The sequence below is a fragment of the Octopus bimaculoides genome, chromosome 7 (genome assembly GCF_001194135.2).
Source record: "Octopus bimaculoides isolate UCB-OBI-ISO-001 chromosome 7, ASM119413v2, whole genome shotgun sequence".
In the NCBI taxonomy this organism is placed as follows: domain Eukaryota; kingdom Metazoa; phylum Mollusca; class Cephalopoda; order Octopoda; family Octopodidae; genus Octopus; species Octopus bimaculoides.
In genome coordinates, this window is record NC_068987.1 from 13,354,795 (window position 1) to 13,361,152 (window position 6,358).

General features: G+C 37.6%; 1 long non-coding RNA gene across 1 annotated transcript in view; it reads right to left on the reverse strand.

Moving 5' to 3' along the window:
* Positions 1-3,504: 3,504 nt before the first annotated feature.
* LOC106869739 (uncharacterized) overlaps positions 3,505-6,358 on the reverse strand; it is a 28,572-nt gene continuing 25,718 nt past the window's right edge. Inside the window, exons 2-3 of the long non-coding RNA XR_001409435.2 lie at positions 3,992-4,150; positions 3,505-3,554 (exon numbers count right to left, since the gene is read on the reverse strand). This is a non-coding gene — a long non-coding RNA (uncharacterized LOC106869739). The remainder of the gene's footprint in view (positions 3,555-3,991; positions 4,151-6,358) is intronic.

Here is a 6,358-nt window from a genome sequence, read left to right on the forward strand (position 1 = left end):
TGTGTGTATATATATCATCATCATCATCGTTTAACGTCCGCTTTCCATGCTAGCATGGGTTGGATGATTTGACTGAGGACTGGTGAAACTGGATGGCTACACCAGGGATACCAAATATATAAATCTATTGGAATATCAAAAAAAAAAAAAAAAAGCCCACAGTGATTAATCGTGTCCCACTCAATTTGAAAAATGCGTCTTAAATTATTATATGACATATGACATTTTTTTTGATTAAATAAATTTTGTATTTCAACTATTGTGTGAAATATATTCTTTTTTATATATTTTTACCTTTATACATTATCATTTTGCATCCATTTTATTTCCGTGCCTGCATTAGTTGGATCGTCTTTTCCAACACAGCGTCTTTGCATTTGTCATCTGTTTAGTAAGGTTCAGCCTCTTAAATTCAGCATTTACCACTCCTTCCTATGTCTTCTCTCCAGGTCTTTCTTCTTGGATTACTTAGCGCTTTTTTTACACATCATACACATCATGTGTTTTCTCTACCAATCCACATTTCTATCTTGCCGGCAACAACAATATATATATAAATGAAGGTGCATGGCTCAGTGGTTAGAGCGTTGAGCTTACGATCGTAAGGTTGTGAGTTTGATTCCCAGACCAGGCTGCATGTTATGTTCTTGAGCAAGACACTTTATTTCACGTTGCTCCAGTTTACTCAGCTGTAGAAATGAGTTGTGACATCACTGGTGCCAAGCTGTATCCGGCCTTTACCTTTCCCTTGGATAACATCAGTGGAGAGGGGAGGCTGGTATGCATGGGCGATTGCTGGCCTTCCACAAACAACCTTGCCTGGACTTATACCTTGGAGGGTAACTTTCTAGGTGCAATCCCATGGTCATTCATGACTGAAGGAGGTCTCCCTCCTCCTCCTCATATATATGTGTGTGTATATATATCATCATCATCATCGTTTAACGTCCGCTTTCCATGCTAGCATGGGTTGGATGATTTGACTGAGGACTGGTGAAACTGGATGGCTACACCAGGCTCCAATCTGATTTGGCAGAGTTTCTACAGCTGGATGCCCTTCCTAACGCCAACCACTCAGAGAGTGTAGAGGGTGCTTAAAAAAAAATATCTGAACAAGAAACACAATACAACAACAAACAAAAAGAAAGAAAGCACAAAAACTGAAATAAAAAAATATTCTTTTATTTTTTTTACTAATTTCTGAGACTGCTGGTTCAGGAAAAACATCTGGCTTTAGAAAATCTGCCTCAACAAATTCCATCTCATCCATGCAAGCATAGAAAAGGAGACATTAAAATGATAATGAAGATGACAACAAGAATAATAATGGTGGTGGTGGTGGTGGTGAATATGATAATATGAGAGGAGCAGGTAGAAATCATTGGTGAAAGTTAGATGAGTATTAATAAAAAGTAAAAGAAAGATAGTTCAAACACACATACATGCAATTATTGATACCCTACGAAGCTTAGGTGTGATCCCCACAAAGGAGTAATGCTCTCACTCCTGGGATGGTGCTGCTGCTGGGGTGGTGCACTGCACACACAGGCAAGAGACTGTATCCAGAAAAGGCCCACCCAACTGATTTGCATAATGTCAATCACCGACATATCTCCAGCTCACAGATTATCATATTAAATGATTGTCTCCTCTCTGCATTTTCTATATCTACTATAAAGGCTTGCTCATCAGATCACATTGCATTCATTCTACCCCCACTCAGGCATTCTTTATCATACTTATCTCTCCTTCTCCCCTCAACCTTTCTTTCCTCCAACTCCCCGAGGCTTTAAACTAATCTCTATACCACCTGTAAGTAGGTTAAAATTATACCTACTGAAATTCATTTTCATTCTTCTTCACCCAGATCCAAATGGAACTCTTTTTAGCTTCTTCATCATCTAATATGCACACACACATACACACACACATATACACACCCATTTATATTATTCATCAACAAGAACAGTATTGACAGTAACTTTGAAATTTCAACCTGTAAAGCCATCATCAGACTGTGGTACATTTGAGTTAATCTTGGTTTTGTATGGTCTCTGTTAAGTTAAAATTTACTGGGGTAGGTCAAACTCTATTGAATGATAATTAGGAAATGTATAATGGAAAAGTTTTTAAGGGAAAGGTATTATAGAAGATTTTCTATTGATTAAATTTGGAGTTGTGTTCAGAATTCAGTCATGCTTGAAGAACTTTGTAATCAGGTGTATCTATTTAGGTGTGTCAGTTACAGATCTTGGGGTTGTTTTTTAGGGGCTCACAAAAGAATGTAGATAGGTGAAGAGGTTAGTTGATCAATAGATGTGTAATTAGGTTTAGTTGTTGATTAAACCTTTTGATTTGGGACTGTAAAGGATTGTTTAGAATTCAGTTCAGCATTTAAACCATTGTAATTCTGTTTATTTAGGTGAGTCAGCTTTTTGGTCATGGAATTTTTTAGGGTCCACAAAAGAACGTCAGTGGGTGGAAAGATTAGTTGGTCAGCAGATGTCTTTATTTGTTGTTGGTATTACTTAGGAGATTTAAATTGTTTGTTTTGGAAAGGTGGAGGTTATCAGTCAAGTATGTAAAACTCTGATTAGGTGTGTTGATTTAGGTCACAGCATTAGTACAGAAATTTGTTTATCTTGCGCTTTAATGCTCATAAAAGGATATAGGTAACTGTAAAGGTTAATTGGTCAGCAGATTTCTCACTAAGAATAAATTGTTATTTGATTACTATTTAGAAAATTTAGTGTTTGTGTTTTAGGGAATAAAAGTTTTCACAAATATTTTTTCTCTTCAGTGTTAAGTGGGGTTATTTTGTAATGTGTTATTTTAGACCTGTGAATATAAGTAGTGTGGGGCATTTTAAAAACGTGCGCATATAATATATAAAGCCAAGATGAACTCAAGTGTACCACAATCCAATGATGGCTCAGCAGATCAAAACTTCAAGGTCCCTGTCAATACTATTCTTGTTAATGAATAATAAATATAAACTATAAAAAAGATATTGAGTAATTCTTTAGTTTAATGTTAAATTGTTTTTATTCTAACTCAACATAAAACAAACTTTAGTGTATGTGTATGTGTATATATATATATAAACTTTAGTGTGTGTGTGTGTATATATATATATATATATATATATATATATATAAATGCCCTGACTTACACTTATTGAATCAACTATGAAGCTTCTATGTGGTTTCTTAACCTGCAAGAAATAGCAGTAAGATGTTCCTACATTCCACCAATCTTCAAAATTTCTTTGAAAAAAATGTAAAGGGCACATTGCATAATGTAATCCTAGATAGACTACATTCAAAAGAAAGGCTATAATGCCTTCCATCATGGAGTTACTGACCTGGGGATAAACCAAGGCAACTAGACATTTCTCTCTTCTCCAGTGGATTTTTCACAATCGATTGAATGAAGTCAGATTGTAATCACGGATCTTGGGAAATCCACGAGTTAACGTGACGTGTGATCTTCCCATGAGCCATGATTGCAATCAGCGTTAGTCTCCAACATTGGTTTGCTCTCGTCGGTCATCACTACAAAAATAAAAACAAAAATTTTGAAAGATTGACTGGTTTAGGTAGGTGGTTTGTAGCCAAGATATTATCATGGTTAACCATCAATCCTAGCACAAAAATCCATTCTTGAATTAGACACAATCATCGTAATCATCATTTGACTGAGGACTGGTGAACCAGATGGCTGCACCAGGCTCCAATCTGATCTGGCAGAGTTTCTACAGCTGGATGCCCTTCCTAACGCCAACCACTCCGAGAGTGTAGTGGGTGCTTTTATGTGCCACCAGCACGAGGGCCAGTCAGGCGGTACTGGCAACGGCCATGCTCAAAATGGTATTTTTTACATGCCACCTATATATATATATATATATATATATATAAATTTTCTTTAGAAACAGTTCATTGAAATCAATTATGTATATCTAGTGTTTGGAAATAAGAGGAAAGAAACTCACTTCAGGAGTGGAATATGAGACAGTCTCTGGTGTCTGTTTAGAATTGAACTCCTTGAGAAAGAAGTTTGTATAGTCCCAGGTGAGGCATGAGTACTCCATCAACTCACATCTGGTTCATCTTATCATTGACAGCAACTCTTGTAAAAGGTGATTATTGTTCTGTTCCGAAAAAAGAAAAAAAAAATGGTTATGTGAGAGAGAAAGAGGAAAGAATGGTCGCAGTCAAATGAGTGAAATAAGTAAAAAGAAAATACAAAAAAAAAAAACAACAAGGCAAGAAGACTGAGATCTAACATAAGATAATTGAAAGGTAAAGAGTTCAACTCTTGGCAAAATTTCCTATTAGAAACTTTTAGTTCTTGGGTAACTCAAATGAGGTTTAATAATATAATACAAAATGTGGCTCATGAGGCCTCCATTCAGGTGGTTTTCCTGAGTCACCATCTCACCTTTGTGTGTCAGTTTGTCACAAAGTTACCTATTTACAGCTGGGTGGACTGGTGTAACATGAAATGAAGTGTTTTGCTAAGAACACAATGCACAGCTGGTCTGGGAATTGAAATCACAATCTCACAATCATGACTGTGACACCCCTGGTCCATGCGCCTTCACTATATAATTGTAACATGTAATGAACTAACTAAAGCCTTGTGAGTAGATTTGGTAGAGGGAAACTGAATGAAGCTTGTGTATATATCATCATCATCACCGTAATTGTTTAACATCTCTTTTTTCCATGTTGGCATGGGTTGGATGGTTTGACAAGAACCGACAAGCCAGAGAGTTCCATCAGGTTCTATGTGTCTGTTCTGGCATTGCTTTTACAGCTGGATGTCCTTCCTAACACTAACCACTCAACAGAGTGTACTAGGTGATTTTTACATGACATCAGCACCAGTGGGGTTGCCAAGTGCCCAAAAGACAAGACCCCTTAACTAAGCAGAGTATAGACTGGAAGAACAAGCAACTATGATAGAGGAAGAGAATCATGTATCTTGCTGAAGAGGTGAAAACACAGACACACACACACACTTATAGATATATCATCGTCATTTAAAGTCCATTTTCTATATTGACATGATGATTGTAAATGAATGTTACTCTTAATACAAGCAATGTATGTATATTTCCAATATCCTGCAAAAATATGTCTGGCCATGAAGAAACAGGTAACGGTTGGTGACAGGAAGGGCATCCAGCCATAGAAAATCTACGTCAATAATCTTCATCTGACCCATGCAAGCATGGAAAAGTGGATGTTAAAACGATAGTAGAGGTGGTTGTGGTGGTCGTCGTCATCATGGCAGTGGAGGGGGGGTTGAGATATATACACCACATTTTTAAAAATGCTTCTTCAAGGCGAGGGTTTGAAGAGTATAGGTTTTGTGAACATTGCAAATACGAATATGAAGTTGTTTTTTCACAATAATTTAATCATTTAGTATCCAGACTTTAATATATTCTTTCTTCAAGCAAAAACTAATACCAACTATAAATACTCTAAATGAAACAAATGAGATTATTAGATAATTATGAATGTGATTATTAGATAATTATTAGATTATTAGATAATGGTGAGTAAAACTGGAAAGAGTTATTATTCCCAAGATGTTTCTGGAAATAACGAAGATGATGGTCTTTGATAAAATTCTTTACGTATTCGTTGTGCGTGAGAAGACCCGGCAAGCCAAGTAAGATCGTTGCCAGTGCCCCTGGACTGGCTCTTGTGCGGGTGGCACATGAGATGCACCATTTTGAGCGTGGCCGTTGCCAGTACCGCCTGACTGGCTCCCGTAGGATTTTCGAGTGAGATCGTTGCCAGTGCCCCTGGGCTGGCTCTTGTGCGGGTGGCACATAAAAGACACCATTTCGAGCGTGGCCGTTTTTGTGCGGGTGACACGTAAAAGCACCCACTACACTCTCTGAGTGGTTGGCGTTAGGAAGGGCATCCAGCTGTAGAAACTCTGCCAAATTAAGATTGGAGCCTGGTGTTGCCATCCGGTTTTACCAGTCCTCAGTCAAATCGTCCAACCCATGCTAGCATGGAAAGCGGACGTTAAACGATGATGATGATGATGATTCCTGACTTTCACTAGTTTTGGCAAGAAACAATTAGTTATTGTAGCTATTAACCACTTCCATATATATACATATATATATATGTGTGTGTGTGTGTGTGTGTGTGTGTGTATGTATATCAACATCAAAATGAAAATCAAATGGAAATTGTAGTTGTGATACCCATGCCGGTGGCACGTTAAAAAGCACCATCCGAACGTGGCTGATGCCAATGTCGCCTTGACTGGCTTCCGTGTCAGTGGCACGTAAAAAGCACCAACCGATCGTGGCTGTTGCCAGCCTCCTCTG